The following is a 24,131-nucleotide window of genomic DNA, read 5'->3' as shown; positions in this document are numbered from 1 at the left end:
AGATGTAGTTATATTACTACATGTACTAGTTAGGAAAATTAAAAAACTTAAATTTGGACATGTTTTGCAAAAAAGTGTTATGAAAAAGTAAAACGGCTATAACTTTTGCATAAGATGTCGGAAAAAACGTATAATATATCAAAATGTTCAGCACGAAAATCCACATCCGATTTTAACCGCCTATGGCCTGTTTGCAGTTTTTTAGAATGCTCAAATTCCAAAAGGAAAAAAGATATGCTCAAATTTCAGTTTTTTTAATTTTGGTTAAATCTGGTCAAACTACTTATTCAAGAAGTATTAATGTTACTACATAATTATTCAAGAATATTAGTGTTACTAAATAATTATTTCAATTTTTGAATTTTTGTCAAATTTTGTCAAACTATGGTCAAACTGTGGTCAAACTCTGGTCAAACTTATTCAAGAAATATTAATGTTACTAAATAATTACTTTTTTTAGAATAATAGTTTCAAACTCAAACGGTGAAACGTGTGACCTAATGCTCAAGCTAAACTGCTAAGGGTTAACAGGATTCACAACTTACATTTGTCAGGAAAACAACAAGTGCTGACTTGGAAAGTAGGGGGAATAGAACTCCGAAGTTAAGCGTGCTCAGGCTGGGGGAGTGAGAGCATGGGTGACCGGCCGGGAAGTTAGACGATTTGGAATGAGTGATCCACACTTGAGCAGTTAAGAGGGGTGATTAGAGACTAAATCATCAAATGATTAAGAAAATCGAAAAAAATCAAATTTTTTTCCAAAAACATTTAAAAAAATTCAAAAATAACCTTTAGTACCGGTTGGTGTTACCAACCGGTACTAAAGGTCCCCCATACCACGGCGCGAGCTCACGCCATGTGGTGGGCCTTTAGTGGCGGTTCGTGCCGAACCGGTACTAAAGGGGGGGCCTTTAGTCTCCACCCTTTAGTGCTGGTTGCAGAACCGGCACTAAAGGCCCATATGAACCGGTAATAAAGCTCTGTTTTCTACTAGTGTATGATTCCCCCACAAGTCCGGATGAGTCTCCAGATGAAAAAAAAGAGGCAAAAAAATGAGAGAAGGCCCAAATAAAAAAATGAGAGAAAACAGAGAAGGGGCAATGCTAGCATCCTTTTACCACACTTGTGCTTCAAAGTAGCACCATGATCTTCATGATAAGAGAGTCTCCTATATTGTCACTTTCATATACTAGTGGGAATTTTTCATTATAGAACTTGGCTTGTATATTCCAATGATGGGCTTCCTCAAATTGACATAGGTCTGTGTGAGCAAGCAAGTTGGATGCACACCCACTTAGTTTCTTTTTGAGATTTCATAAACTTATAGCTCTAGTGCATCCTTTGCATGGCCATCCCTACTCACTCACATTGATATCAATTAATGGGCATCTCCATAGCCCGTTGATACGCCTAGTTGATGTGAGACTATCTCCTTCTTTTGGTCTTCTCCACAACCACCGTCTATTCCACCTATAGTGCTATGTCCATGGCTCATGCTCATGTATTGCGTGAAAGTTGAAAAAGTTTGACAACATCAAAAGTATGAAACAATTGCTTGGCTTGTCATCGGGGTTGTGCATGATTTGAATATTTTGTGTGATCAAGATGGAGTATAGCCAGACTATATGATTTTGTAGGGTTAAGCTTTCTTTGGCCATGTTATTTTGAGAAGACATAATTGCCTTGTTAGTATGCTTGAAGTATTATTGTTTTTATTGGCCATTATAGAACTTTTGTTTTTATTGGCCATTATAGAACTTTTGTTTTTATTGGCCATTATAGAACTTTTATTGGCCACTATATATTCCAATGATGGGCTTCCTCAAATTGACATAGGTCTGTGTGAGCAAGCAAGTTGGATGCACACCCACTTAGTTTCTTTTTTGAGATTTCATAAACTTATAGCTCTAGTGCATCCTTTGCATGGCCATCCCTACTCACTCACATTGATACCAATTAATGGGCATCTCCATAGCCCGTTGATACGCCTAGTTCATGTGAGACTATCTCCTTCTTTTTGTCTTCTCCAGAACCACAGTCTATTCCACCTATAGTGCTATGTCCATGGCTCATGCTCATGTATTGCGTGAAAGTTGCAAAAGTTTGACAACATCAAAAGTATGAAACAATTTCTTGGCTTGTCATCGGGGTTGTGCATGATTTGAATATTTTGTGTGATGAAGATGGAGTATAGCCAGACTATATGATTTTGTAGGGTTAAGCTTTCTTTGGCCATGTTATTTTGAGAAGACATAATTGCCTTGTTAGTATGCTTGAAGTATTATTGTTTTTATTGGCCATTATAGAACTTTTGTTTTGAATCATACGGATCTGAACATTCATGCCACAATAAACGGAATTGCATGGATAAATATGTTAGGTAGCATTCTGAAGGAAATATGCCCTAGAGGCAATAATAAAGTTGTTATTTATATTTCCTTATACCATGATAAATGTTTATTACTCATGCTAGAATTGTAATAACCGGAAACTTAGTACATGTGTGAAGACATAGACAAACAGAGTGTCCCTAGTCTGCCTCTACTTAACTAGCTCGTTAATCAAAGATGGTTGAGTTTCCTAACCATAGACATGTGTTGTCATTTGATGAACGGGATCACATCATTAGAGAATGATGTGATGGACAAGACCCATCCGTTAGCTTAGCATAATGATCGTTTAGTTTTAATGCTATTCCTTTCATCATGACTTATACATATTCCTCTGACTATGAGATTATGCAACTCCGAATACCGGAGGAACACTTTGTGTGCTATCAAACATCACAACGTAACTGGGTGATTATGACGATGTTCTATAGGTGTCTCCAAAGGTGTTTGTTGAGTTGGCATAGATCAAGATTAGGATTTGTCAGTCCGTGTATCGGAGAGGTATCTCTGGGCCCTCTTGGTAATGCACATCACTATAAGCCTTGCAAGCAATGTGACTAATGAGTTAGTTACGGGATGATGCATGACGGAACGAGTAAAGAGACTTGCCGGTAATGAGATTGAACTAGCTATGATGATACCAACGATCAAATCTCGGGCAGGTAACATACCGATGACAAAGGGAATAACGTATGTTGTTATGTGGTTTGACCGATAAGGATCTTCGTAGAATATGTAGGAGCCAATATGAGCATCCAGGTTCCGCTATTGGTTATTGATCGGATATGTGTCTCGGTCATGTCTACATATTTCTCGAACCCGTAGGGTCCGCACACTTAACATTCAATGACGATTTGTATTATGAGTTATGTGTTTTGGTGACTGATGTTTGTTCGGCATCCCGGATAAGATCACGGACATGACGAGGACTCTCGAAATGGTCGAGAGGTAAAGATTGATATATTGGAAGGTTATATACGGACACCAGAATGTTTCCGATAAGGTTCGGGGAATTTTCGGACTACCAGGAGGCCACCGGAAACCCCCGGGAAAGTTATTGGGCCTAATGGGACATAGTGGAGGAGAGGAAGAAGGCCACGGGAGGCGGCGCGCGCCCCCCTTGCCCCAATCCAAATTGGACAAGGGGAGGGGGCGTGGCCCCCCTCTATCCTTCTCCCTCTCCCTCCTTTCCCCTTTCCCCCTCTCCGTTGGAAGGAAAGGGGGGCGCGCGCCGCCTTGGGCCGGCGGAGTCCTAGTAGGACTCCCCCCTCTTGGCGCGCCCCCCCTTGGGCCCGCCTCCTCCTCGCCCCTCCTTTATATATGTGGGCAGGGGGCACCCCAAAGAGACAATAGTTGTTTCTTAGCCGTGTGTGGTGCCCCCCTCCACAGTTTACCACCTCGGTCATATTGTCGTAGTGCTTAGGCGAAGCGCTGTGCGGATCACATAACCAACACCATCGCCACGCCATCGTGCTGACGGAACTCTCCCTCGACCCTCTACTGGATCAAGAGCTCGAGGGACGTCATCGAGCTGAACGTGTGCTGAACACGGAGGTGCCGTACGTTCGGTACTTGGATTGGTTGGATCGTGAACACGTTCGACTACATCAACCGCGTTAACATAACGCTTCTGCTTTCGGTCTACGAGGGTACGTGGACACACTCTCCGCTCTCGTTGCTATGCATCTCCTAGATAGATCTGCGTGATCGTAGGAATTTTTTTGAATTACTACGTTCCCCAACACATTCCACATAAACAATTTTGTTTTTATCATTTACCTACTCGAGGACGAGCATGAATTAAGCTTGGGCATGCTTGATTCGTCTCCAACGTATCTATAAATTTTGATTGTTCCATGCTATTATATTATCTGCTTTGGATGTTTTATATGCATTAAGATGCTATTTTATATTATTTTTGGGACTAACCAATTATCCTAGAGCCCAGTGCAAGTTTCTATCTTTCCTTGTTTTAGGGTTTCGTAGAAAAGGATTACCAAACGGAGTCCAAATGGAATGAAACTTTCGCGATGATTTTTCTTGGACCAGAAGACATCCAGAGGACTTGGAGTACACGTCAGGCAAGCCACGAGGACGGAGGGCGCACCCCACCCTTGTGGGCCCCTCGTGACTACACCGACCTATTTCTTCTACCTATATATTCTCAAATATTCAAAAATCAATGAGGAGAGCCACGAAGGCACTTTTCCGCCGCCGCAACCTTCTGTACCCGTGACATCCCATCTAGGGGCCTTTTACGGCATCCTGCCGGTAGGGGATTGATCATGGAGGGCTTCTACATCAACACCATTGCCTCTCCGATGAAGCATGAGTAGTTTACCTCAGACCTACGGGTCCATGGCTAGTAGCTAGATGGCTTCTTCTCTCTCTTTGATTCTCAATACCATGTTCTCCTTGATGTTCTTGGAGATCTATTCGATGTAATACCTTTTTGCGGTGTATTTGCCGAGATCCGATGAATTGTGGATTTATGATCAACTTATCTATGAATATTATTTGAATCTTCTCTGAATTCTTATATGCATGATTTGATATCTTTGCGAGGCTCTTCGAACTATCGATTTGGTTTGGCCAACTAGAGTGGTTTTTCTTGCAATGGGAGAAGTGCTTAGCTTTGGGTTCAATCTTGCGTTGCTTGATCCTAGTGACAAAAGGGGAACCAACACGTATTGTATTCTTGCCATCGAGGATAACAAGATGGGGTTTTCATAATATTGCTTGAGTTTATCCCGCTACATCATGTCATCTTACTTAATGTGTTACTATGTTCTATGAACCTAATACTCTAGATGCAGGCAGGAGTCGATCGATGTGTGGAGTAATAGAAGTAGATGATGGAAGGAGTCGGTCTACTTGACAGGGACATGATGCCTATACTCATGATCATTGCCTTAGATATTGTCATAACTTTGCGCTTTTCTATCAATTGCTCGGTAGTAATTTGTGCACCCACAGTAATATTTTCTATCTTGAGAGAAGCCTCTAGTGAAACGTATGGCCTCCGGGTATATTTTCCATCATATATTTTTCCGATCTACAATTTTAGTTTCCGATTTACTTCCTTTGCAATCTTTTACTTTCCGATCTATAAACCAAAAATACTAAAAATATTTACTTTACCTTTTATCCATCTCTATCAGATCTCACTTTTGCAAATAACCACGAAGGGATTGACAATCCCTTTATCGCGTTGGGTGCAAGTTGTTGATTGTTTTTGCAGGTATTCGGTGACTTGTTCGTTGTCTCCTACTGGATTGATACCTTGGTTCTCAAAACTGAGAGAAATACTTACTCTACTTTGCTGCATCTCTCTTTCCTCTTCAAGGAAAAACCAACGCAAGCTCAAGAAGTAGCAGTACTTATGATTGAAACTCCTAGGAAGCATTCGCAACTACTAGGAATTTATTGAGGTAAAACCCAACCATAAAATTAAGATCAAAGGGTCCTCTTTATCCCATAAGCATCAACACCTATACTCGGGCTCGGTAAATTTTTTGACTCTGATAATGGTATGAATATTTTATCAACATCCTACTAACCCTGAAGTATGTTCCACATACGCACACGCGCATATCATGCGCACTAAAGGACAACATCATATCATAATTTGTAACATAAAACTAAAAATATCTCAGTATATCTCTAATGACCATCGGACATAAATTAATCTAGTGAGACATAATAGCTATGTGATAACCCACAAGCGAAGGGGATCAGTTGTAGCCTTTTAGACATGTAAGTGTGTCGAACCCAACGAGGAGCTAAAGGTAGAATTAATATTCTCTCGAGTTCTATCAACCACTGATATAACTTTACACCCACGAAATGTTTGCTCTACCTAGAAACAAGAAATAAAACTACTTTTGCGGCAATGAAAAGATAGCTTTGAGAGAATATAAAGGACTAGGAAATAAAAGTAAGATGTTGTTTAAATAAAAGAACATTGAAGAAAAGCATTTTGAAAGAACAATAAAGAAAGGATTGTCCCTGGGCAATTGCGTATGAAACAATAGTAATAATCCTCCATTTCAGCTTTTTATGTAAGAGCGGCCTATGATAACAAGTAGCAAAATCCATTGCCTACAAGTTCTTATGATTGGAACTCTAGCAAGCATCCGCAGATACCAAAGATTCATTAAGGCAAAACCATACCATAGCATTAAGTCCTAAGGTCCTATTTTAATCCTATATGCAACAACCCATGAACTGGGTATGGGTTTTAGTCACTCCACCCACCTCTGAAAATGATGAGTGCTATTTTTACGCTAATCAAAACTGATTTTAAACCAAGATATTATATAAAGTTTTAGATATTCGCTCCATTATTGCAATGATTAAGGAATGCAAAGGATTGCAAATATCCTATCTTTGCTTTGTTTCCATGGGAAAGGGGCTATTTATGGATGAAATCAAGCCAACACATGGAAATGAGTAAAGAGGAGATACAGGAGATCGAGTGGGAGGAGAAAACAAAGAAATAGAGCAAAAGACAGCTATCCATATGACCGCATATGCCCAGTCGTATGCCATGCTAGGGGCGCCCTTTGATCCACCACTACAAATACCGGGAAGGGGCTGATACGTCCATTTTGTATCATGTTTTCCTACTGTTATTTGTAGTGTTTTTATGCAATATAATACCTTGAGGAGTAATTCTAATGCATTTTCTCCCTTAATATGCAAGGTTTACACAAAGAGGGAGAACACCGGCAGCTAGAATTCTGGTCCTGAAAAAGCTATGTCAGAGATACCTATTCTGCACATCTCCAAATGAGCTGAAATTTTATGGAGAATTATTTTGGAATATATAAAAAATACTGGAGAGAAGAACTACCGGAGGGGGCCACCCAGGTGCCCAATAGGCACCAGGGCGCGTCCTGGTGGGTAGTGGACTCCTCGGCCCACCTTTGGTGCCCATCTTCTGGTACGTAAGGTCTTTTGACCTATAAAAAATAGGGAGAGGACTTTCGGGATGGCGCGTCGCCTTCTCGTGGCGGAACTTGGGCAGCAGCACATTTGCCCATCGGCGAAGCGATCCCGCCGGGGCAATTCTCTCAGGGAGGGGGAAATTGAATGCATCGTCATCACCAACAACCCTCTCATCCTTGGGAGGCCAATCTTAATCAACATCTTCAATAGCACCATCTCATCACAAACCCGAGTTCATCTCTTGTGTTCAATCTTTGTATCAAAACCTCAGATTGGTACCTATGTGTGACTAGTAGTGTTGATTACATCTTGTAGTTGATACTAGATGGTTTATTCGGTGGAAGATCATATGTACAGATCCATTACACTATTTAATATCTCTCTGATCTTGAGCATGAATATTATTTTGGAGTAGTTGTCCTTGTTCTTGAGGCCATGGGAGAAGTCATGTTGCAAGTAATCATGTGAATTTGATATTCATTCGATATTTGATGATATGTAGGTTGTGATTCCCTGAGTGCTGTTATATGAATGTCGACTACATGACACTTCACCATCTTTGGGCCTAAGGGAATGCATTGTGGAGTAGTTATTAGATGATGGGTTGCTAGAGTGTAGAAGCTTAAACCCTATTTTATGCGTTATTCTGTAAGGGGCAGATTTGTATCCATATGTTTAATGCTATGATTAGATTGTTATCTTAATTCTTCTTTCATAGCTACGGATGCTTGCGAGGGGGTTAATCATAAGTGGGAGGCTTGTTCAAGTAATAACAACACCAAAGCTCCGGTCCACCCACATATCAAATTATCAAAGGAGCGAACACGAATCAAACCAACATGATGAAAGTGACTAGATGAAATTACTGTGTGTCCTGACCTTTGCTACAAAAAGGATTGGGCTACCTTGCTACACTTTGGTTACCGTTGCCGTTACTTTCTCATTACAAATTACCTAATTATCAAACTGCTTCTTACTGACAATTTCAGTGCTTGAAGAAATTACCTTGCTGAAAAACTCCTTGTCATTTCCTTCTGCTCCTCGTTGGGTTTGACACTCTTACTAATTGAAAGGACTAAGATTGATCCCCTATACTTGTGAGTCATCAAGACTCTTTTCTGGCACCGTTGCCGGGGTGTGAAACGCTCTTGGTAAGTGTAAATTGGTAAGGAAAAACTTATACTACATGTTGAAATTTACTGTTACTTGCTACTATGGAAAACAATCCTTTGAGGGGCTTGCTTGGGGTATCTTCACCTCGACCGGAAACACAAAGAGTTGCCCCTCAACCTACTGCGGCTACTGAAAACATTAGTTATGAAATTCCTTCAGGTATAATAGAGCAACTACTAGCTAATCCTTATGCATGAGACGAAATGAAGCATCCCCATATGCATTTAATACATGTGGGTGAAATGTGTGGATTGTTTAAGCTTGGAAGTTTACCCGGAGATGAAGTTAAGAAGAAGGTTTTCCCTTTATCTTTGGGGGGGAAAGTATTGGCATGGTATAGGCTATGCGAATTGGAGCTTGGAGTTGGAATTGATTGAAATTCGAATTTCACCAAAAGTTTTATCCTATGCATCTAGTTCATCGTGATCGAAATTACATATATAATTTTTTGCCTCGTGAAGGAGAAAGTATCGCTCTAGCTTGGGAGAGGCTTAAGTAAATGCTATATTCATGCCCCAATCATGAGCTCTCAAGAGAAATTATTATTCAGAATTTTTATGCTCGGCTTTGTCGTAATGATCAATCCATGCTCGATACTTCTTGTGCTGGTTCTTTTATGAAGATGACTATTGAATTCGGGTGGGATATTTTGGAAAGAATTAAACACAACTCTGAAGATTGGGAACTCGACGAAGGTAAAGAGTCGGGTACTGAGCTTGAGTTCGATTGTGTTAAATCTTTTATGAATACCGATGCTTTTCACAAGTTTAGCACTAAATTTGGACTTGACTCTGAGATAGTAGCATCTTTTTGTGAATCATTTGCTACTCATGATGATCTCCCTAAGGAGAAGTGGTTTAAATATCATCCCCCTATTAAATAAGAAGTTAAAGAACCAGTTATAGTTAAAGATGAAATTATGATTTACAATGTTGATCCACTAGTTCCTACCACTTATATTGAAAAACCACCTTTCCCTATTAGGACTAAGGAACGTGCTAAGGTGTCAACAGTGGTTTGCAAAAGTAATATTAAAGCACCTAAACCCTCTAAACAAATTTAGGTAGAACCTAGTGTTGCTATGGTTAAAGATTTCTTGGTTGATAATATTGATGGGCATGTTATTTATTTCTGTGATGAAGTAGCTAGAATTGCCAAACCCGATACTAAAGATAAGAACAAGCTTGTTGTTGGCATGCCTGTTGTCCCAGTTAAAATAGGAGATCATCGTTATCATGGTTTGTGTGATTAGGGTGCTAGTGTGAGTGCTATTCATTTTACCTTATACCAAGAAATTATGAATGATATAGCACCCGCTGAAATAGAAGACATAGATGTCACTATTAAACTTGCTAATAGAGATACCATCACATCACTTGGGATTGTTATAGATGTTGAAGTCTTGTGTGGGAAAATAAAATACCCTACTGATTTTCTAGTTCTTGGGTCCCTACAAGATGACTTTTGTCCTATAATATTTGGTAGACCTTTCTAGAACACTATTAATGCTAAGATAGATTGCCATAAAAAATCAGTCAGTGTCAATTTTGGTGATGTGTCTCATGAGTTTAATTTCTCTAAGTTCCGTAGACAACCTCATAATAAGAATTACCTAGTAAGGATGAAATAATTGGTCTTGCTTCTATTGCCGAACCTCCGACTAATCCACTAGAACAATATATGCTAGACCATGAAAATGATATGCACTTGCATGAAAGAAATGAAATAGATAAAATATTCTTTGAACAACAACGTATCCTTAAACAAAATTTGCATATTAAAACTCTAGGAGGTCCTCCTCCACCTAAAGGTGATCTTGTGTTTGAATTAAAGAAATTGCCTGACACTTTGAAATATGCTTATCTTGATGAGAAAAAGATATATCATGTTATTATTCGTGCTAACCTTTCAGAACATGAAGAAAAGAAATTATTAAAAATACTGAGGAAGCACCATGCTGCTATTGGATATACTATCGATGATCTTAAAGGCATTAGTCCCACTCTCTGTCAACACAAGATTAATATGGAGCCAGATGCTAAATCTGTTGTTGATCACCAACGACGATTAAATCCTAAGATGAAGGAAAGTGGTAAGAACCGAAATACTAAAGCTTCTGGAAGAGGTAAAATTTATCTTATAGCTGATAGTAGATCGGTAAGTCCTGTTCATTGTGTCCCTAAGAAAGGAGGTATTACTGCTGTTCCTAATGATAAAAATGAATTTATCCCACAAAGAAGTGACTGGCTATAGAATGGTAATTGATTGTAGAAAATTAAACAAAGCTACTAGAAAAGGTCATTACCCTCTACCTTTCATTGATCAAGTGTTAGAAAGATTGTCAAAGCACACACACTTTTGTTTTCTTGATGGATATTCTAGTTTTTCTCAAATACCTATTTCACAACCTTATCAAGAGAAAACCACCTTTACTTGCCTTTTTGGAACTTATACTTATGGACATATGCCCTTTGGTTTATGTAATGCACCTGCTACCTTTCAAAGATGTATGACAGCTATATTCTCTGACTTTTGTGAAAATATTGTTGAGGTTTCCACGGATGATTTCTCCGTTTACAGAACTTCTACTGATGATTTCTTAAGCAACCTTGATTGAGTTTTCCAGAGATGTGAACAAGCTAATCCTGTCTTGAATTGGCAGAAGTGCCACTTTATGGTAAATGAAGGTATTGTCTTGGGGCATAAAATTTCTGAACGAGGTATTGAGGTGGATAAAGCTAAAGTTGACGTAATTGAGAAAATGCCATGTCCTAAAGACATTAAAGGTATTCGTAGTTTCCTCGGTCATGCTGATTTCTATAGGAGGTTTATTAAAGAGTTCTCTTAAGTTTCTAGGCCTCTTACTAATCTTTTGCAAAAGGATGTTCCATTTGTTTTTGATGATGATTGTGTATAAGCTTTTGAAACACTTAATAAAGCCTTAACTTCTACACCTATTGTTCAACCACCTGATTGGAACTCGCCTTTTAAATTATGTGTGATGCTAGTGATTATGCTGTCGGTGCTGTTCTAGGTCAAAGATTTGATATGAAATTAAATGTTATCCATTATGCTAGTAAAACTCTAGACAGTGCTAAAAGAAATTATTCTACTACTGAGAAAAAAATTAGCAGTTGTGTTTGCTTGTGCTAAATTCAGATCTTACATTGGTGATTCCAAAGTAATTGTTCACACCGATCATGCTGCTATTAAATATCTTATGGACAAAAAGATGCTAAACCTAGACTCATTAGGTGGGTTCTCTTGCTACAAGAACTTGACTTGTATATTACTGATAGGAAAGGAGCTGAGAACCCCGTAGCTGATAACTTGTCTAGGTTAGAAAATATTCTTGATGACACACTACCTATTGGTGATAGCTTTCCTGATGAACAACTAGCTGTAAAAAATACTTCTCATAATACTCCTTGGTATGCTGACTATGCTAATTACATTTTTGCTTAATTTGTACCACCTAGTTTCACATACCAAGAAAAGAAAAAAATCTTCTATGACTTGAGACATTACTTTTGGGATGACCCACATCTTTATAAACGAGTAGATGGTATTATTAGATGTTGTATATATGAGCATGAAGAGGAACAAATCCTACGGAAATATCACTCCAAAGCTTATGGACGACATCATGCAGGAGATAGAACTGTGCACAAGGTATTACAATCCGGTTTTTATTGGCCTACTCTTTTCAAAGATGCATGTAAGTTTGTCTTATATTGTGATGAATGCCAAAGAATTGTTAATATCGGTAAACGTCTGGAAACGCCAATGAATTACTCACCTGTTATTGAACCATTTGATGTTTGTCGTTTCGGTTATATGGGACCTTTTCCTTCCTCTAATGGGTATACACATATTTTGGTTGCTGTTAATTATGTCACTAAGTGGGTAGAAGATATTCCAACTAGTAGTGCTGATCATAACACCTCCATTAAAATGCTTAAAGAAGTTATATTCCTGAGGTTTGGAGTCCCTAGATATTTAATGACTGATGGTGGTTCACATTTTATTCATGGTGCCTTTCGTAAATTGCTTGCTAAATATGATGTCAACCATATAATTGCATCACCCTATTATCCTTAATCTAGTGCTCAAGTTGAACTTCGAAATACATAAATAAAATTAATAATACAAAAAACTGTCAATAGGTCCCGAAAGAATTGGTCTAAGAAACTTGATGATGCACTTTGGGCCTATAGAACAGCTTATAAAAATCCTATGGGTATGTCTCCATGCAAAATGGTTTATGGGAAAGCTTGTCACTTGCCTCTTGAGTAAGAACATAAAGTATTTTGGGAAATCAAAGAACTCAACTATGATTTCAAACTTGCCGGTGAAAACAGGTTATTTGATATTAGCTCACTAGATGAATGGAGAACCCAAGCTTATGAAAATGCCAAACTATTCAAAGAAAAAGTCAAAAGATGGCATGACAAAAGGATCCAAAAGTGGAAATTCAAAGTTGGTGAATATGTTCTATTATACAATTCTCGTTCTAGATTTTTTGTAGGAAAACTTCTTTCCAAATGCGAAGGACCATAAAAAGAAGTTTACCGCTTTAGAGCTATTAAGATCAATAATGCCAAAGGCACTAATCCGAAGGTGGTCAATGGACAAAGAATTAAGCACTATATTTCAGGTATGACTATTAATGTTGAAACTAACCTTATCCAAACCATGACACCGGAGGAACACATAAAAGAGACCTTCCGGAACACTCAAAAACCCTGAAAAGGAAGAGGTATGTGATACGGTAAGTAAACCGACTCCAAAAATCCCGCAAAAATATTTTTTGTCTTTTTTGGAATATTTGAAAAAAATAAGAAACACCCGGGAAGGCAACCCAAGTGCCCACTAGGCACCAGGGCGCGCCTGCCCCACCTGGCGCGCCCTGGTGGGTAGTGGGCCCCTCGGGCACCTTCCCGACTACATTTTCCTTCCGTATACTTGTTTCCCAAGATAAAAATTCTTTATATTTACCCCTGCACGATTTGGCCACCGTATCACGGAGAAATCCTCTATTCTTGTTTCGTGCTATTTTTCTAACAGATCTAGATCACCATGGCTGCCCCAAGCTCTTCCAAGGACTAGTTCTTCGAGAAGGTCATCAACCCCTACCTACTGGAGGTGTTGAACCACCCTCAAGCCATTGAGATGCATGAGTGGGTGCTTCACATCTGGGACGTGCAATGCCCCAGGAAGACGGGAAGCGCGGAGGCCAGGCTTGAAGTGGTGGAGCAGGATATCTTCAAGTGCCAAGGGATGTTGGAGCATGGACTCAGTGCTAATCACTCCATGATAGCGGAATTCACCCATGATCATATGGTGGATGGCCGGTCTATGAAGGACATCGTCTTCACCTACAACGAGCAAATCAATTTTCTGCAAAGCCAAATCTATGATCTTCAAAATCAAGTTTTCGAGTATGAAGCAAGATTTAAAGGTATGAGTTTAGCTGCCGGTTTCAGGACTCAGGAGACTCGTACATCCTCTTATGATGGTGAACCCCTGCCATGGAAGCCAGAGGACAAGCCTACTACCTCACCACCAGCACCATCACCTCCATCATCAAAGAAAGAGACTTAAACAAACAGGTATGGGCACTCCCCTTGGCTTCCGCCAAGCTTGGGGGAGATGCCCCAGTATCGTATCACCATCACTTTTATTACCTTTACCTATCTTAGTTTGATCCTTAGCCATTTCATGATTTAGTTGAATAAAATTTTAGTATGATCTATTTTCAAGTGCTAGTTTTGTGATCTATCTATCTATGATCGAGTGGGAATTATATAATAAAGTTTAGTTTATTTTTTGCTTCTTTACTTTTATATTCCAATAAAAATAAAGCAAAGTAATGAAAAAGATCATATGCTAACTTATGGTAAGTAATGACATCACATAAGGAAAAGTATAATGTGTAAAATTTATTGAAAGTTGACAAACATAGCATTGGTCAATGATGCAATTCATTAAAGAGTTAATAAGGGAAGAGAAGATTCACATGCAAATGAACTATCTTGGACATCTTTTATGATTGTGAGCCCCCATTAAATATCTTATGCCAAATTGATGACGTTGGAAAAGGAAGACAACGTAATGATTCATGTTTGTTCATATTCACAAAGAAGTTAATTATATTGTCATAGATCCTTCAACATGTAGTGCTTGCTCAATATATTTGCTAGCCAAAAATACGCACTAAGTAGAGATACTACTTGTGCATCCAAAACCCTTAAACCCAAATCCATGTTTTGAGAGTCCACCATACCTACCTATGGATTGAGTAAGATCCTTCAAGTAAGTTGTCATCGGTGCAAAAGGGGCAATAAAAATTGCTTCTGAATGTGTTTGATCTTTTAGTGTAAGGGAAAATAAGCACTGTACGAACTTGTGATGGCAAAGTAATAAAAGCGACAGACTGCATAATAAAGGTTGCTATAATAAGGGGCAATATAACATGACGTTCTTTTGCATTAAAAGATTGTGCATACAAAACCAAAAAGCGCATGACAACCTCTTCTTCCCTCTACGAATGGACTATATTTTACTTTTACGTATTTACTTTTTATGCAAGAGTCAAAGTACTCTCCTCTATTCCTTTTTATTTTTCTCTTTTGCAATCATCATGTGGTAGGGGAAGATCTAGGCACATATATCCAGTTGGATATGAGTGACCATGAGTTATTATTGTTCACATCACCCTTGAGGTGAATAAGTTGGGACGCGAAACTATAAGCCCCTATCTTTCTATGTGTCCGGTTGAAATTTTTTGCTCATATATATGTTGTGAGTATTAGCAGTCATAGAAGATTAAGTGATGGTTGAGTATGTGGACTTGCCAAAAGGCTCTGATACAAGACCCTTCCTGAAAATATGATGAATTGTAGTTGCAAAGTTGACTGAGAACATAGTGTGTTAGTTTTCAATAAAGTTTATGCTTTCTACTTCGATGTTGTGATGAATTGTTACTTGTTCATGAGAAGCTATATGATAAACTTTTGTGATAAAGTTTGTTGTTGTTACAACAATAAGCATGATGCTACTATGTTCGTATTTTGTTTTTATCTGCACCTCCCTCTCTAAACATGTGGACATGATTTTCGATATCGGCTTTCGCTTGAGGACAAGCAATGTCTAAGCTTGGGGGAGTTGATATGTCCATTTTGCATCATATGTTTCTACTGTTATTTATAGTGTTTTATGCAATATAATACTTTCAGGAGTAATTCTTATGCCTTTTCTCTAATAACATGCAAGGTTTACAGAAAGAGGGAGAACGCTGATAGATGGAATTCTGGATATGAAAAAGCTATGCCACGGATACCTATTCTCCACATCTCCAAATGAGCTGAAATGTTACAGATAATTATTTTGGAATATATAAAAAATACTGGAGAAAAGAACTACCGGAGGGGGCCACCCAAGTGCCCACTAGGAACCAGGGTGCGCCACCCCCTCCAGGCGCGCCCTTGTGGGTAGTGGGCTCCTCGGCCCACCTTCGGTGCCCATGTTCTGGTACATAAGGTCTTTTGACCAAGAAAAAATAGCGAGAGGACTTTCGGGATGGATCGCCGCTGTCTCCAAGCGGAATTAGGACAGGTGCACTTTTGCCTTCCGGCAGAGCGATTCCGCTGGGGGACATTCCATCCAGGAGGGGGAAATTGAAGACATCGTCATCACCAACAACCCTCTTATCTTTGGGAGGCCAATCTTCATCTACATCTTTAACAGCATCATCTTATCTCAAACTCTAGTTCATCTCTTGTGTTCAATCTTTGTATCAAAACCTCATATTGGTACCTGTGGGTGACTAGTAGTGTTGATTACATCTTGTAGTTGATACTAGATGGTTTATTTGGTGGAAGATCATATTTTTAGATCCATTATGCTATTTAATATCCCTCTGATCTTGAGCATGAATATTACTGATGAGTAGTCCTTGTTCTTTAGGCCACGGGAGAAGTCATGTTGCAATTAATCATGTGAATTTGATATTCGTTCGATATTTTGACGATATGTATGTTGTGATTCCCTTAATGGTGTTATGTGAACGTTGACTACATGACACTTCACCATCTTTGGGCCTAAGGGAATGCATTGCGGAGTAGTTATTAGATGATGGGTTGCTAGAGTGACATAAGCTTAAACCATAGTTTATGCGCTATTCAGTAAGGGGCTGATTTGGATCCATATGTTTAATGCTATGGTTAGATTGTTATCTTAATTCTTCTTTCGTAGTTGCGGATGCTTACGAGGGGGTTAATCATAAGTGGGAGACTTGTTCAAGTAAGAACAGCACCCAAGCACCGGTCCACCCACATATCAAATTATCAAAGTAGCAAACGCGAATCAAACCAAGATGATGAAAGTGACTAGATGAAATTACCTTGTGTCCTCAAGAACGCTTTGCTTATTATAAGTGATCGTCCCGGCTTGTCCTTTGCTACAAATAGGATTGGTCTACCTTGCTGCACTTTTGTTACCGTTACCATTACTTTCTAGTTACAAATTATCTTATTATCAAACTTCTAGTTACCGACAATTTTAGTGCTTGCAGAAATTACCTTGCTGAAAACCGCTTGTCATTTCCTTCTGCTCGTTGTTGGGTTCGACAATCTTACTTATCGAAAGAACTATGATTGATCACCTATACTTGTGGGTCATCAGGGGCCAATGCAAGAAACAACACGGAACATTGCCGAAACCTCTATTTCATCATCCACAACAACTGTAGCCACTGCCATTTCCCATCTACGTGTCCATAGCCACAACCAGCACCACCACCATTGTACTAAGCCAACTAACCATACTTTGTAATTGGATAACACATCCGAAATCTATTGTAAGACTTACTAACGATCAATCAATCTCCATGATGTGTTGTTCTTTGATTTCTCTGTCTGATGATCTCCATGTGTGAGTAGTTCAGTAAGGTCATGGGTTTAGGCAAAGCCCTAAAAACCAATGTATTTTATGGAGAGATCGATGGTAGTACTTTGAATTAAGGTCCTATATGTACAACATCAAATTGCTTCATAGTTGTCTCTTATCTCGTCTGTGTTCATTATCCCTGCAGGTACCCAGGATCATGAACAACGAGCCATGGAGAGGCTAATTAAGGGTAGGGAAACAATGAAGTCTTATTCTGAACACAAGTTATAGAAAGGTTTAGTACGGTAACACAAATCCTATCCTTGGGGATACAAGAGGTGTAGCCATTAAATGCCCAATGCCTTTTTTTTAATTTCTATCTGAGTTACGCAGGCAACCCCACGTGATGATATGGCCTTTCGGTTGGACAACTGACTCTTGATGCAGGAGGCGTGCTGGTCAAGACATAATTTGGACACATCCCCCACTTTGATACGTTGCAAGCACATCTCGATGGATGACTTCCACAGAACAAATTAATATCACAATGATCCTGCTCACGAATATATGGTTGTAAGAAAATTCCTCATACCCATGACTATTTTTAGTACTCTTAGTGTTAACCTAATTTTGATCCGGTCAAAGCTGTAATTAATACTCTTGCAAAAGTTTGGTGGAAACCTCTTACTTCAAGGGTTCCTTCCTCTCATGAGTTTGATAAGACAAGATCACCTTTGGGGAAAAGGAGAGAAACCTTTTTACTCCTTTACCAAATCATTAAAGGGACTAATCACATATTTGGTAGCGCCACTGCGGGGGGGGGGGGATGATTTGTGTGCCTAGTCTTTGTGTTAGAGTTTTCTTTCAGATTTTAGTTTAATTTTTGTTGCAAGTGTTGCACTAGAAAACCCAAAAATATTACCATCACTCATAATCTTGGAAGCTTTACTGCTCCTACCAATAGCTTCATGCATGACCAAATTGCACAACCTAATGTTGCTGCCACTGAGTACGATATTAAACCTAACCTAGTGTCTATGATTCAATAGACCAGTCTGAGAATGCTAGCATGCATTTGCATAATTTTCTGAATTGTGTAACATGCCATGCATAAGAGATTATGACCCTCACGCTTTGAAGTTGCATCTATTTCCTTTCTACTTGATTGGAAAAGCAAAAGAATGGCTTCTAGTTTTGCCTAGAGGTAGTATAACTTCATGGCCGAGTGTTGCAGCAAGTTCTTATCTAAGTTTTGCCCACCGGCAAAAATTATGCAACTGCGTTCGCAGATAACAAGTTTTAGGCAGGAAGATCATGAGCCACACTAGCGCTTGCGTGGGATCGCATGAAGGAGGATATAAGGAATTTTCCTAACCATGGAATGGAAGAACTGTGAATTCTTCATATATTTTATAATGTCTTAAATTATATGTTGAATACTATGCTTGACACTGCTGCAGGAGGAACTATTATGGGTACGCCCCTCGATGAAGCTAAAAAGGTGTTGGATGATATGCAAGAAAATCATGCCCAATGGCATGTTGAGAGGGCTACCAACAAAATAGTTAATGCTATTGAAGAAAATCATGCCCAATGGCATGAAACTAAACTTGATGTACTCATGTCTGTACTTAAAGGTAAAGAAGAGGTAAAAAACATAAATGCTATTATTGAAGAACATGTTAATGATGTCAATTTTATTGCCCGTAATAGCTCAATCCCAACCGGAAAAATAATGGTTGTGCTCCTAGATTTCCTTATCCTAATAATGGTGGAGCACCTAATAGTTTTAGTGGGATGAACAATGGTAATAGAATACTTTGGAGGAAACTCTAGAGAAAAAATTATTCCTAGTCAAAGTGAGCAAAATTAAACCTTTGGAAATATCTTAAAGATTGCGTGAATTACTAATGATGTCTAGGCTCTAGATGGAAGAACTAAGAGCATGGAAGCAGACGCTGCTAAAATTCTAGAGAGTCAAACTTTGTTTCTAGCCATGTCTGCAGGTAAACCGAAACCAAACCCAGTTGAAGATGATGAATATGATGAGAAGTAGCGCAGAAAAAGCAGAAGAGCTTGATATAAGCCATGTGCTAGAGTATACATACACCGCTGCTGACTTCGTGAAGATGATAGCCATGAAACACCCACTACCTAAAGTCTCAAATAATAAAGCATATAATGTCTTTGTTGACCATGTTGCAGCTAAGGTACATGAGTTAGATGATGAATGAAAGAAGCTATTCGGTAAGCTTCCTGCTAAACATGAAGATATCTTTGAGCCTACTTTTGAGATTGAGATTGGTTTGAATAAATTCAATGCTTTCTATAATCTAGGTGCTAGTGTTTCCACTATCCCTAAGTCCATTTATGATAGTCCCAATCTTGGTCCTTTTGTTACAATGCAAATTAAGTTGAATATGGCCAATTCTACCTTTACGAAAGCAGTAGGGATTAAGCATGGTGTTATCATTCAAATTAATGATTGCCATGTTATAACTGATGTTCTTATTGTTGATATGCCTAAAGATCTCATTGCCCTTATAATTCTTGGCAGGGCATTTCTTAGAACCATAAAGGATACTCTCAATATGTTTGAGGTAAATGTAAGATTTCACCTTCCTGCAAAGGATCCTTTTGTGAGACATTTCCCCAGGAAAAAGAAAATGAAGACATACACAGGAGACGGCATTGTCGTCAATGCTCGAAGCTATGGGCTTGGTGTATTTATGCCCAAGTGATCATCACTATGGTCGGGCTATCCGACCGAAAAGAAGTGCTTCCTGGGAGGCAACCCATGCAAATAAGGTAGAATATTAAGTTTTGTTTTAAGTCCTTTTCATTTCAATTAGAGAGTGTTGAAGTTTTTGTCATGGAAGATAAGTTGAGAAGAAGTTGTGCTAATGAGGCCTTTGGCATGTGCAAAATTGCTCTGTATCGTACTAACATCTGAAAGCATAAATACATACCTATGGGTTGTGTTGGAACTAAACCCGTAGGAATCATTGAAGAAACAAAGTCTCGAAAGAGATAGAACAAATGATGGCCCAGCATACAACCACCCTGGTCGTATGGCCGGCCGTATGAGGCGTGGGCAGCTCCAAGGAAAAACAGCCAGAGGCGAGAAAGCCAACAACGGCGTTCCATATGAGCATAGTCGCTCGTATAGCGGCCGTATGGATGTTCGACAGAAATAGAGAAGAAGTCCAGAGAGCAGAAGACGGTGTTCCATACGAGCATCTGTGCTCGTATGACATCCACGACCAGAAGAAGAAATAACTAGAACGAACAACGGTGTTCTGTACGAGTGCCGGTGTTCGTATACATGGTCTTATGAGGGAAGCACAGACACATAATTTGTTCCAGAGTTGAATTCGCCATTTCATATGAGCACTAGCACTCATATGGCCTCTTGGTGGCCATAAGGAGGCCGGGGCAGGGGGTAAGTTTCCTCCATCTCATCTATTTTCTTGTTCTTCTTCCTCCAAACCTCTCCAACTAAACCCTAACATAACTTTGTTGGTTTTCTCTACTCATTCTATTTTAGTTCAAACCCTTATGTGTGATCGATCTACGGTATGTTTCTCCTCCCATCCCCAATTTATTTTTCACGGATCCATGTTCTATGTGCCTGGCATTACCATGTCTAGGGTATGCGTACTTTTGATCCAAATTTTGATTTTTTCTTGGATTCATTGTTTTTTTTAGAGAAGTACGATGTTTTAATTATTGCAGGGTCACTATTGTATCATCTAATTGGACTGAAAAATTGTTTTGTAGAGATGTTCATGAGGAGGTCCACATGTGTCGCTCGTGGTGAAGCACCAAGTTCATCCGCGGGTGCCACACAAATGCAACAAGTTTACACGCATGGGATCATCTTCACCATGTGTGGCCAAGAACAAATACGAGAAGCTTCGCGAGAGGAAGATGAAGACCACCAAGTGCGCTTGTGAGTCCACCATAGCCAAGTTGGGCATTGGTAAAGGTTTCCATTTATAATGTGATAACGCCGTGTTGCATCACTTTGTTTTCCAGGGATTTGCAACGTATGAATGACTGGCGCTTGAGTTTCTTAGTACTCTCTCACATAATGATGGTTTTGACATCTCTACATGAGTGGTGTAATTACTTTACCTTCACAAACAACAATGATGACGTTCGCTATATGTCTATGATTTTGTTGAACCGCACCTGAAGCAATCCTTTTACCAGTTCAGTTACCATGATTCCAAGAAGAGGATCAATTGCATTGAAAGTCCTGTTATTCGACATTTCCATTATGTTTCACTAACTCGTTGCAGGCACAAGGAGAAATTTCAAAGGTGAATGATGAGGATATGCTAATTCCTGGGAACGAAGCTAACTTTGACGTCAGTTATTCGCCCAACTTAGAGGCAAACTTTTTTTACCCCTTGTGCACCAAGCAAATCATACACAAGGAGTTATCGTGTGTGGATGAGTTATCACCATGTTGGCCAGTTCCCTTGACCTTGACTTCAACCATCTCCGCCCCATTGTCAGTAAGTGTTGCAATAGTAGGTTAGTTGTACGGTTGTCATTGTATTCAAATTCCTGGAGTTAGGTACTTGCTACCTACTCCTATGCCTAACTATTTATCATGAAGGAATTTTGCATTATGCGCCACATGAAGGAGCTGCAGCTTTTGACCAAGAGGCCCATGAACCGGAACAAGTTGATGAAGCAAAACTCGCCACCGATGAATAAGTGGAGCAGGCCGGGATGAGGCACCACAAGAATTACCCTACACCACCTACTCGGACATCTATAGTATTTAGGGATCCATCAATGATACGAGCAACCTCACCGAGTCCCTTTGAAGCTTCTCCAACTAGGGCCAAGGATGGGCTCCTCACCAGTCGCCGCCGTAATGATCTCACCGGTTTGGGCTTGCAAAAACTTAAGCTTGGGGGATGTCACTGCCACATCTCCATCAAGATGTGGTGGTGTTATTTTAATAAGTTGTAATGAGGTTGTACTTCCGGTCGCTGAGCTTCAAACGCTCATGTTGGTTTGTTCCAACACTTTTCTGTTTATTTGCTTTTGTTTTTCTTTCCGTTGTTTGTGATTTTTGGTTTGACAAGTTAACTTTCAAAACCCAAAAATGCAAAAAAAAATAATGTTTTGCTTTGCCCTTTTCCTTTGCCTTTGGATTTCGTTTGCATTCTTGTTTATATTTCAGAGGAGTTGATCTACGTTGGGCAACGTGGAATGCATGCTTAAGGAAGAGAAGTGTGTACATTCATGATTGTGAAGTTATGTCTTACGACTCCCATCTTTTGCACTTGAATCACTTAGACTAGTTAAAGTAGTATGTGTGATGTGTTCAAGTGTGAGTAAGTCTTGATAACTAAACCAAAGGTTTTATTCTAGTAGATGAAATTTAGTAGCATTTTTTTGTTTAATATAGATAACCAAGACTTGTCGTGGGACTGTTTTTAAACGAAAGTGATGTTAGCAAAGAATAAGCATGCATAAAAGAAAGTCTGAAAATACTTGGGTGTTGAGAAATTGTAGAGCAGATAATGTCAGAGATACTCAACCCCATACTATGGACTCAATAGACTCAATAACACCTATGGACTAAATTGTCTAGAGAAACTTACTTGAAAGGTGAATGAGATTATGCTAAAAATCCGTGTTGTATTTCTTACATGGCGCTCCAACTTCTTGCTGGTGCTATGGCCTTGCCACTCTATGCACATGTACATCTGTAAATGTGGCTTCATCACCCTTCTTGATGTTATGCCAAGAACTCTCATGGCCAATGAACGATCCACCAGAGTTTTAGGTCATTCCGGCTCTTTGAATTTTCACCTAAAACCCCAAAACAACATAAAATAGGAACTTGCCATTCATACTGGATTAATATGCTAGTCCAAAAAATAATAATATAAATTGTTGCCAAAAGTATGTAAAAGTGGTTTGATAATAGCATGAAAAAATTAAAAACAATAGATATGTCGGAGACGTATCACAATGCTACAAACTTGATGCACTTCATGTACAAATTGAACACTATCAGGCGAGGTGTCAGGTTTCGAACGGAAATCGCCGCCTTGCACACGCAGCTCAATTTTCCTACATTATTTCGACATCAAACTTTTCCATGATAAATAGTGCCCGGTACTGCTGAGGCCTCCGCAATGGTGGGCAGAATTTATTACCCACCACTGGAACTTCGCCAAAATAGTTGTGCCGGGTTCCTGAGCGTGCCCGCCGCTAGGTTGAGCCCCGTATAGGACTTTTCCTAGTAGTGTGCGAAGCTGGCATGTCGTAGTCGATTGAAGCGGTGGACGTGATGTCAACCGCATGGACGCCGCTCGCGTGTTCGTAGCCATCGTCGAAGCAGAAGACAATGCCTAGATATATAGCTAGATATTTTAGTTTTAAACTTACATATGTTACATATGTAAATGTAGTTCCGACATTTTAATCGTATAAATCAAGTAATTTTGCCATTCAAGTACAATATGGGCACCTTTCCAATGGTGTGGGTAGTCTCGACCAGGTTGGTGTGGCCTCCACACACTTTGCTCGCAGTTAGGGTGCCATGCCTGTGGTTGCGACCTGAACCGCGCCTCCATGTTGTTGTACTCACATGTGCAAATCGCATAGTAATATGAGAGCGATTATGATCCCGCCTAGCCCCATACATAATATTGTTGCTCCGCCATTGTGTCTTCAACCTTTCGATCTTCCACACAA

The sequence above is a fragment of the Triticum aestivum genome, chromosome 4D, assembly GCF_018294505.1.
Source record: "Triticum aestivum cultivar Chinese Spring chromosome 4D, IWGSC CS RefSeq v2.1, whole genome shotgun sequence".
Taxonomy (NCBI): Eukaryota; Viridiplantae; Streptophyta; class Magnoliopsida; order Poales; family Poaceae; genus Triticum; species Triticum aestivum.
Note: the sequence above shows the minus strand (reverse complement) of the source record.